The sequence below is a fragment of the Octodon degus genome, unplaced genomic scaffold (assembly GCF_000260255.1).
Source record: "Octodon degus isolate 3935 unplaced genomic scaffold, OctDeg1.0 scaffold00126, whole genome shotgun sequence".
Taxonomy (NCBI): domain Eukaryota; kingdom Metazoa; phylum Chordata; class Mammalia; order Rodentia; family Octodontidae; genus Octodon; species Octodon degus.
Window position 1 is genome coordinate 912,698 of NW_004524702.1, and position 10,884 is coordinate 923,581.

Consider the following 10,884-nt stretch of genomic DNA (forward strand, 5'->3'; position numbering starts at 1 on the left):
AAGCATGTTTACGGCTGCAATCACACAAGAGGTCCGTACCAAGGAAGAAGCATTTACTTATTTACTTACCTCTGCCTGGCCCAATCATTTAAAAAAAGAAAAAAAAAAACCTACATGAAAAAAGGGAACAAAGGGAAAAATCAGAAGTATCAGAGGACAGGCCTCTAGCTACAGCAAGAGTCAGGGGTTCTACGGCTGAAGAAGGTCAGGAATTCAGATGTGGACATCTTGGGGTCAGAGGAGACGGGGAATGACATTCCTCCCAGAATGTCCCCACATCAGGCACTGTGCCCTAAAGCAAACTGAGTCCCTGTTTCCCAGGCCTGTGGGATGTGTGCGTAGTTTTAAAGCAGGTAAAACAAAACTACGTGTGTAGAATCTATGTCTATAACGTACAAAGACCTGTGGGGACCGGAAGTCCATGTGGACACAGGCGTGGCCTCTAGAGGACCCTGGAGACAGCGGTGACAGCTCTGCTGCTGTGTTCAGGCCGCGTCACCGGCTCTGGAGGTTCACCTCTCTGCCCTCTGCTCCAGAGGCCAGATGCACTTCATTCCAGGTATGAGGAGGCAGGAAGAGTGGCGCTGAGACCACAAAGGAGGACGTAATGTCGTCCAGAGAGAGAGGAAGGGAAAGGGGCCAACGAGGAAGCACTGCGGCAGTGACCCAAGGGGACAGGTCCTACGAACGGGAGGAGGGCAGAGCCAACAAGCCCTGCAACAACCGCACTGCGATGGAAGGAGCTAACTGCACAGGCGGCAGGGCAGCAGTGCTGGGGTGCCTTCCAGGGGAGAGCGGGGCAGCCCGGGGTCCTGGCAATGGCCAGCTCTCTTCAGGTGTGCAGACGTGTTGTGGCACCACGTGTGGAGTGTGCGGGGGACGGGGGGTAGGGGCAGAGCGTGGGGGTGACAGCAGGACACCTCAGTGCTGGCTCAGGTCCGGAGGCAGCGATGCCTCTCGCCTGCAGGAGACAGGTGAGGCCACCACAGGGCTCTACACAGAGTAGAGGTCAGGGGAGAAGCCCCAGGCCCATGAAGGACCGGAGAGAAACCGGGAGGCCACTGCTCCCCAGGACACATGAGGTCTCCAGGGAGGAGCTTGGGGCGCAGTGTTCCCCGTGGCTGCCAGGTGGGGTGGGGCAGAGCCTGAAGCTCCCAGTGCAGGGAGACCAGAAGAAGGCCATCTCAGGAGGAGCCCCTGGGTGGGGAGTTAGGCGAGGGCTGAGGTGGCCACGTGGGGAGGAGAGTGAAGGGCGCACGTGGATTCACAGATTCTCGACAGGGCTGCTGTGACTGCAGCAGACAAGCGGGGAGCTGGTGGCCTGGGAGTCCAGAAGGGGAGAGAGGGGTGCAGGGGAGGGGGGACACGCAGGAAGGAGCCCACGTGACGCCCGTCCCCAGTAGGGCACAAGTGCATGGGGTGCAGCCTGCTCCGGTCACACAATTTCTCTATGACATTCAGCCTTTGGTGTACACTTGGTTTGAATCAGCTACTTCTCCAGCCCTAAGAGTGCGAGTGGAGGCAGAGAGGAGGAAAGGCTGGCTTGCGTGAGGTCACGCAGGCTGCGCCGCCTGTGACCCAGGGAACAAGTGAAAAACACCGCAGGGAAGGAGGGCGACGAAAGCGAGCTCTGGAGCGGGAAGTCCTGTGAAGAGTTCAGCATTTGCTGTCACAAGCAAAGCAGAGAAGTGGGAAAAGGAAAGGCCGTGGGCCTTAGAGAATTGCATGCTGTGATCTTTAATTTTTGTATTTGTTGTTTTGTCAGCACAGCTTCCAGGCAGCAGTGAGTTGGCCGGTGTCATTGTCACAGGCAGGAAGGGCCCACGAGGAAAATTAAAGATCATGGGTCACACCACCCCATCTAGGGAAATGACCACAGCAGGGCAAAGAGGGACGTGGTGCGGAAGCTGGCCGGGACAGCGCTCTGTGCTTGAGGAGGGGGACGTCCTTGGCTTCAGGCAGCGGCTAAAACTGTCTGCAGTAACCACTGGAAGACAGGGAACAGCACGCACATCCTCAAGATATTAAGAAGTAACACAGTCAAAGAAAAGACAGTGAATCCAATAGGCAGAGGTAAGAGCAGATGGCAGCATAGGTTTGTGTTATCTATGTAAATAATTGCAGTAAAGGTGGGGAGGAGCAAGGAAGACTAGAGTGGTGGACAGAGCAGCTTGGAGAATCCTTTTAACAATACTTAGCGAGGGCCAGGGAGATAGCTCAGCGGCATACGTACCTGTCTGGCAAGCACAAGCTCCTGAGTTCTATCCCTAGTGCCCCCCAAGAAACCCAAAAACTAAGGCAGACATGGAGCACAAGTCTGCAGGAGGATCACAAGTTTGAGCCAAGCCCAGGCAATTTAACAAGATCTTATCTCTAAACTTTAAAAAGTGGGAGCTACATACCGCTCAGTGTGGAAGCCGTGGGTTCCAGTCCCCAATGCCCTCCCCCGAGAGAAAAGAAAATCAAATTGTAATAAACGACCTTTTAAAGACTCTGGAAATTAGCCAAACTATACAAGTTCAGAAATGCTCTCTCAAGTTAGAATGACTCAAGAAGAAACAGAAAGTTTTGAATAGACTTTTTAAAGTAGAGAGATTAAATCAGCAATCAAAATAGCAAACCATAACTAAAAGTCCTGGGCCAGATGGCTTTACTGGCTAATTCTACCAAAACATTTAACAAATTAGCCTCAACCCCCAAATTGTTGTGGAAGCGTCAAGAGAACTTATTGAAAAAGAACTTTGAAAAAGAAGGATAAAATTGATCCGCTTACAATTCCAATCTCAAATTCACCATATAGCAACGATAACCAAGAAAGTGTGTACAGACATGGGGAGAGCTGCGGACGCAGAAGGGAGCTCCTGAGGAGACGCCTTCCCGCTGCAGGATCCCGGTGCTTGTGAGATGCGGCCCCGTGTAATGAGCGGCTCATTTATCCTGCAACACTGGACCAAGCGGCACCACCATGCAGAGAGAGGGTGGTAGACTGCCGCCTGGCACCAGAACAAAGGCAATGGAAGGCTTCCTCCTCCGGCAGGGAGGAGAGGCGGGAGAGAGGTAAAGGAATGCCACAGGAGAAGGCAAGAACCCTGGGGAGGAGGAGGAGGAGGAGGCAGGGAGACAAGGGCTTGTGGGCTGGGCGGGAGGCAAGCGTGCGTGGCTGGCAGAGTCCTGACAAGCGCTGATTGGGGAAGGCTTGGAGGGCACGAGAAGACAGAGGACATTGAGGTTCATGCGGGAAGAAGACGGTGACGACAGCCGGGAGCAGCACGGCGGTGGCTTAGGAGTCCCACACCACACCGGCTCGCCACCAAGGTCGCTCTGCAGACCCTTTGTGACGCCACGCAGATCGTAATCTAAATTAAGCTAAGCTGTGACGCTCGCAGAGGAATAAAGTGTACTCGTGATGTTGGGTTGTTTCCTCCCACACGACTCCAAAGTGACTAAACAGAAAAATTTTTATAAATCTGACATCAGCACAATGAAAAATGTTCCACGTACCAGTAAAAAATGAAAAGACAAGCCATGGACTACAGTACAGTATTTCCAGTACATATATCTGATAAAGTACTTCCATCCGGAATATATAAAGAATGTGCACTACTCAAAAATCAAAAGCAGGTAACTTCACTTTAATTTTTTCCAACAATGTAGTGTAGTTTCCAGAGCCCAAGTTTTGCCCTTTTTCTGTTATTCTTTAGGGCTTTTCCTTTACATCTTTTGATAGCACTGTGCAGAATTATAGGTGGGAACTGTTTGCTTAGCTTTATCTTTGGATTATTAGTTATATGTGTACAAAATAGAAGAGATTTTATTTCACTTATTAATCTTTTATTTAACCTGTAACCTTGCTCAGCATATTTATTAATTCTAATCACTTTTCAGGGGATTAGTAGTATTTTGTATGCACGATCACGTCACCAGTGGGCAGGCTCCCAGGGGACAGAACACGGGCCGCTCCAGCCACTTACGGAACATGGCGGTTGGGACGACGACAGAGCCCACCCATAATGGGCCTCCACTCAGTGTCTGACTCTAGCCTCCCTCTTGGGGAAGGCACGGTCCAGGGCATTGTGGCGGGCCCAGCACAGGGTGGGGCAGGAAACCAGGCCACAGAATGTCACCAGACAGGCTGGGACAGGCTTCCCAAGAGGAAGTAGAGAACTGCAACTCACCCCTCCCCAGAATACACGGTGGTTTCTGACATCAGTCAGAGAAGGAATTTCATGACGCATCACTGTGAGGATAAGAAGGTGCATTGGGAGAAAATAGGGGGCTTTGTTCCTGGGAAGAGGACCCAAGGATGCAGGGAGGCGGGGCGGGCGAGAAGAGGGGGGACCAGGGGCAGGTCCATGCGCCAGCTGCCCATGGTGAGTGCATCCTTCAGCATGTGGGCCACAGAGGCAGCTCGCCGGGCAGGGAGTGGGGCTTGTGTGTGGCCTTGGGGTGGCCTCCAAATGGATGTGCATTTTTATGAGGTGTGATTCAGAAGAGTGTGCATTTAAATTTTAAAAGTTATTACAGTAAAAGACACACGCAGTTAACCCCTTCAGAATCCCCCAGCTCCCAGCGTGCTCGCCTGTGGTCCTGGCCGCTGTCTGCAGCCACTCTGGAGCCCTCTTCCCCAAGTGTCTCTAGCTGTGCTGTCCTGGCTGCCTCCACGTCCAGAGTCCCCTCAAAACACTGACCTTTCACGGTCATTCTCACTTTGGAAAGAGCCGGGAGCTGCCAGGCGCCCACTCTGGCGACTAGGGGCAGTGAGGACCCTGCCGGCGCTTCTCTGGGCTGCCTTTCCGCCGTGCACAGCCCTCACCGCGGTCTTGCTCACGCCTCGAAAGACCCCCAAGGAAGGTAAGCGCGAAGTGAAGGGAGCATTGTGAGGTGTGCTCACCGCACTGCCTTTCGCAGTAGTAAGTTTTAGAATGCGAATGTTTGTGTTTTCCCATTACCCCTTGTGCTCCCCGTGGGGCCAGCCGGTGCTGGGGCGGCTGTCAGGCAGCAACCCTGCGCTGCTTGTGGGAGGAGACACAGTCAGAGGAGAGAAGCGCAGACAGCTTCACGCACCCTGTGGACCCAGAGGGCTTTTGCTCTGGGGATTTTGGGGGTGAGTTTCCTGGAAAGCAACCTGGCTAGAGTGGTGTGTGCTGAAGCTGCAGCCTTTCTTAGAGGTAGGATTTTGAAATTACAATTCTCTGTTCTCCTTTCTACTGTCTTTATTTTTCTGTCTGAGCTCAGGAAGTTACCAGAACCCCGGCCCAGGGTTCCGCTGCCCTGAGCCCTTTAGACTTTTTCTGCAAGAGTGGAAGCAGAAGGAACAGGCCCGTGGGTGGATGGGATGAACGGTTCTCCAAGGGATGCTGGTGACCTGTGGCTGAGAACAGGTGACTGAGCTCCAACAGGAGAGATGGGGTGGAGAAAAGCATGGGAGGGGGCTCACAAACAGTGGGAGGGATTCCGTGGCTGGCCAGACACAAGGTGGAAGACTCGGGAAGGACATGAAAAGTTCAATAACATTTTTACTTGGGCTACAGAGGTCGTTGGGCAAGGTGAGGATCCAAGAGGAGGAGGGGACAGGATGGAGATGTGGCCATCACGACGCTGGGCACACGGGTCAACTCTGCTGCAGAGAGGCTGAGGGGACACGGGCTGCGCCGTGGGGCCTGGGGCGAGCGGAGGCAGCCCAGGAGCCCATGGGAGCTGCAGCTCAGACCAGAGTACAGATGTTCCAGAGCACATGGGGCAAGAAAGAGCAGTGAGAGGCTGGGCCCAGCAACCCAGGGAGCCCGAGCTGGAAGGGGCAGAGCCAGCGTGCTCATCTGTGCTGTGCGAAGGGGACTCTCAGGAAGCTGCCCCTGTGGCACCACCTGGGCCACTGGGGACATCTGGGGAGCCTCCACAGCTCGGCAGGGCTGGGTTACAGGGTACAGGGGCAAGGGGGTCACCACTGGAGAAGGAGTATAATGTGAGGGGTGTGTGACATGAGGCAGAGGGGCCCAGGAATGTGGGAGGCTTCGCTGGACACCAAAGAGACATAATTATGCCGAAATGTCGGCAGAAAATGGGCTCTGTGATCTTGCGCCCAGGGGACTGCGGCACGGGCTGCACTCGCAGCACAAGGAAGGGCTGGCCAAGCGCCTGGGAGGGCGGGTTGGGCATGCTGGCTGCCACAGCGATCGTACTATTAATAAGGAGTGGCGTGAAACACCAGCAGGAGTGGGTTCCAGACAGCACGGAGAAGGAGCCAGGGAAGCAGAAGGGGAGCAACACGAGGGGACGCACTCGCCGTGTGGAGAGGCTGGGAGTCAGCCGCGCATCACCAAGCCCTTCCTCCACACCAGGCGCTCTGCCAGGGGTGGGCATAATGGGGCACAAAGAAACTCTGTCCCTGCTCTCAGAGCTCACAGCGAGGAGAGCGCACGCACGCACCGTATCTCAGCCATTGCAGGTAGCAGGGTGGGAAAGATAGGGCTGTTCAGAGATGGGGAGGGGGAGCCCAACCTTGACAGCAAGCCTGAGGCCAGGAGGCTCCCTGGAGTGGATGCCACCAAGCCGAGGCACAATTGCCCTGGACGGGTCCAGCAGCCAGGCAGGACAGGAGCCAGCCTGGGCTGGGGAGGCTCGCAGTGGAGTCTGCAGACACAGGGTAGGAGCTCTTGGGAGCGCCTTTCTCCTGTGCCGTGGAAAGTTGAACTGAGTGTGCGGCCTGGCTGGGGTGGCTGCAGGGGCAGCCGGGGCTGGGCTTCGAGCACTGCTAAGGCGCCTAGAGCAGGGCTAGAGCAGAGCAGCAGCGAGGCCTGCAGAGGGCGCTGCAGGGCGAGGGCAGGGAGCTGAGGACGCTGCCCCACGAGGATGGCACAGTGCCCCCAAGACAGAGGAGCAGTGCCCGTCGAGGAGAAAGCCATCGCCTTCTCGTGGCGGGGACAAAATGCCGAGCACTCACACTGTGACGAGGACAGGTTCACTCTGGTTCACAACTTCAGTGCAAGGTCAACTGGCTCCAGGCAGGAACTGTGGGGTGGAAGGGTCTGGCGGAAGGAAGTGGCTTGCATCACGGAGACCAGAGAGAGGGGAGCGGGGACACATCCTTCCTGGTTGTACCCCAGAGCCACCTTCAACCAGGCCACGTGTCTTAGCAGCACATAGCCATGACACCCCGCTGCCCAAGCACTTTGGCACAGAAGAGCTGTGGGGTTCATTTTTGATCTATGACATAGCAAGCAACACCAAGAGGGCTTGTTGATGACGTCGGGGTGTGGAGAGATCACAGTGCAGCCAAGAGTGCAGGCAGTGGATCTAAGACAGCAAGAAGCCTGGGTGGGCAGAGGCCGAGTGCCAAGAGACAGGTGGGCTCAGCAGCTGCTGTAGGGTAGAGAAGAAAACACACCAGGGGCACGAGCACGGGAAAGTGGAGAGGGGGCCATGCACGTGCCGCGGATGACAGGCTGGGGGCTAGAGAACAGCCCGGTGCGGGGCGGGGGTGGGGTCCTCTCCCTGGTGCCCATGCTGCAGGTGGAGCTGGGCAGGGTTGGGGTGGATAGTGACAGCACCCGAGCTGGGCGTGGCTGCTGGGTGACCAGTGCTCCACTCGGAGAGAGAGCGCTCACGTCCTTAGAGCGCTGTGCCTGACTTCACTGTAAATTCACTAGTCCATGAATCTGGAGGATGGCCCATTTTTTCCATCTCTGCTGTCTCCACGTTCACCCCGGGCGGTGCCTGCGCTGCTGAGCATGAAAGGACCACCTGACAGGGCGAGACTCGCTGTTAAGCACAATGCGGGTGACTTCAAACCCTCCAGACCTGGCGGTTTCCCTTCGCCGTCAGCAGCGAGACCAGTGTGGGCAGTGATGGGCAAGAGCACGGGGCCCCCAGCCAGCCTCGAGCTCAGCGACCCTGCTGTGCTTCTCCCTGTCTGGCGCCCACAGAGGGGCAGCAAGACCTGAGCCCTCGAGAGCCGGGCAGGCCCAGGACCTTCAAGCAGGGCCATTTCCTGCCTCGCCCCAGGTGAAGCCCAGATGGAGGCTCATGCGCATGGGCCTTAGCTTGGATCAGGGCAGCAGCCCAAGACCAGGAGCTCGGGAGACACCACCCCACGCTCTGAAAGGGTGTCTGCCTGGGAGTGGGGTGGTGACTACATGAAAGGAGAAAGGGCTTTCCTGGAAGATGCCCCAAAAGCCAGTCCCCACGGAAGACTCCCCAGCCCAGGGTCCTCAATGTGAGCCACCTGGCTCTCTGCCTTGAGGCCAGGTTTCCAAGGAAACAAAAGGTCTCTAAGAAGCCAGTGGCTGCCTGGTGGCTGTGCTTCCCAGAAAGAAACCAGTGTGAAAAGAAGGACAGCTTGGTCCCGGAGGCCAGGCAGTGGCCCTGCCAGAGCCGCTTGCAGCTCACAGCGCACACAGAAAACCGCAGCAGTTGGATGCATGGGACGGGCGATGGAGGCCGCTCATATGGAGAAGAGCACCCTGGGAAGCGGCTCTGCGCTCTCCCGAAGACCCAGCTCCCAGCTCCAGAGCCTGATCCACACCAGACCCAAGTCGTCCAGCAGGGCGGCCACGCTCCACTGCCTACCCTAAGGAGCCGAGAAAGCAGCAGTGAGGCATCAGTGGTGGCTACCAGACCAGTTTCTCCACAAAGCACTTGTTTTAAGCAGAGGCTGAAGACTTCTTCCAACCCTGCGTCCCACGCAGCCTCTGTTGTAAGGCTTCAGCTCGGCGGTTGAAGTTCAGAGTGGTCATAGACAACACATGAATGAATGCATCTCAACAAAACTTTATGGCAAAGATGGACAGTGACCCACAGGTGTGTAGCAGGCCATATTTCACTAGCCTTTCACTTTGAACTTTGAAATCTGATAATACACTTAGTTACTTTTCTCTTGTTGCTGAGGCAAAATACCCAAAACCCAAAGTTAAAGGGGAAAGGTTGTGTAGCTCATAGTTTGTAGAGATTTCAATCCAAATCGGCTGGCTCCAAGGCAAGGTGGCACGGCAGACAGGCACCACAGAGGAGAAAGGGTTCATGGCAAGCAGAAGACAGCTGAGCAGCAAAGAGCCTCACAGCCTCTTCCTGCCCCTTTATCTTACCCAGATCACGGGGCTCTGGGGTGCTGAGCCAATCAGTGGGTGACTCCACGCCGCCACGCCCTCGCCTAGCAGTGCACCATGGCCACTCACACACCCCAGATCCAGCCAGCTCTGAAGAAGCCTCACCTGTGACCACGCGAGGCCTTGGGAGACAGCTAGACACAAGCTATACCACCCCATCACCATGCTGGGCATTGACATGTCACCGGCCAGGGACAGGGAGCCTTGAATCTCCCTTCTGTCCATGACACAGCTGCCAGGCGGTGGCCAAGCAGGAGGCAGAGGGGAAGAGGGAGTTGATGGAGGGAGCAGTGGGAGGCTAAGGACAACGAGTAAGGCCGGGAAAACCACAAGGCACAGAGCTCAGCTTCCGCAGCCCAGGGTTCCCCAAGGGGCTTCTGTGGGGACCCGACAGTGTCTGCCAGGCTGCGAGACACGGTGTTCTCAGCACCCAGCTCTCCACCCATGACATGGATGAGAGCCCTCCAGGTGGGGACCCAGGGGCTACGGGCTCCGCTGCTCCAGGTCCCAGGACACACACAGATCTGTCGAGGTCTGTCGCGGCAGCCCACGTGTGGCCAGCACAGGTGCCCCGTGTGCGTGCCTCTCGGCCCACACTGCTCACAGCCGTCGCCTCACTGCTGGCTGGTGTCAGCGTGAGATTAGCTAATCAGGCAAAGCGGCAGCAAGCGCCTCTGATCACCCCTCTCTCTGGGCAGCTTCTGGCTACCTGTTGCCTGGAACATACTAAGGCCTTCCTCCCCTGGCTCGCCCTTGATGTTAAATATGTGATTTTATCCTCAGGAGGGGAATTACCTCAGAGCAGAACTGGCGAGGTTAAGCACTATCTGCAAAACACGTTCGGCTGAGCCACAAAATGAATTACATAATATATCAGGCGTCCACCTGGCTCTCAAAACCTGCAAACACATTTCTATTTGGATGGGTGCATATTTTATATTTTGCCTCCCTGCCCATGAAGGTAAAAATGACCTTGGTTCTTAAGAAGTGAAGATATATTGGCCGAGAGGACCAACCCCGTTCCATTTCATTTAGCCTCCACTAAAACTGCAAGGAGCGAAAATAGAGATGGAATTTATTTTACTATATATTGCCTCATTTGAACTTTAGTAAGGCATCAGCTTCTAAAGAAAACCCTCCCCATTCCGTAATCTCCTGCTGATGGCATGTTAAGGAAATTGCCTTGACTGCATTGATTCTGAGCTTCACGGTACAATGGACCCGCCTGTGCTCACCCGGAAACGTGCTGGCCTGGCCGTCGCCACAGGGACGGACCTGCTGACCTCGCAGCCCGACGCCTGCCTGGTACAGCTTCTCCAGGGCCGGTTCGTGTGCGGGCGACCGCAGCTGCTTTGACCTTGCCTCAGAAGGGCAGTGGGAGGGAGGAGGCCGCTGCTGTCCCGAGGACCAAAGAGGAAGGCGAGACATCCAGGCCAGGCCGGGCCCGGTCTCGGCCTTGTAGGGGCAGAACGTCCCTTCACAAGCAGCACAGGTAGCCCTGAACCCGAGTCCTCCCTGGAGCAGGTGCAGCAGGAGACGACACAGGTGCTGGTTTCCAGTGGGAGTCAAGGTCCGTACAGGGGGCAGTGAGACGGCTGGGGCGCTGCACCGGGGGCAGGGCAGCAGAGAATCAGGGAGTGGACCGAGGAGAAGCCAGCGCGGCGAGCGGCAGCCGGATGGACTTGGAAGGTGGGAGGGGGCGGCTCTATGCTGTGCGGGCTGCCAAGCCTCCATCATCTGACCCTCACGACAGCAGCTCAGGGTGGGCAAAGAAGGAGAGGAG

At 56.1% G+C, this 10,884-nt stretch overlaps 1 long non-coding RNA gene across 1 annotated transcript; it reads left to right on the plus strand.

The window, feature by feature from the left end:
- Window positions 1–451: 451 nt before the first annotated feature.
- Window positions 452–3,617, plus strand: LOC111812504. Its single transcript, XR_002817996.1, has 3 exons — window positions 452–559; window positions 2,801–3,057; window positions 3,195–3,617. It is a non-coding gene; the product is annotated as an uncharacterized LOC111812504 (long non-coding RNA).
- Window positions 3,618–10,884: the final 7,267 nt, after the last annotated feature.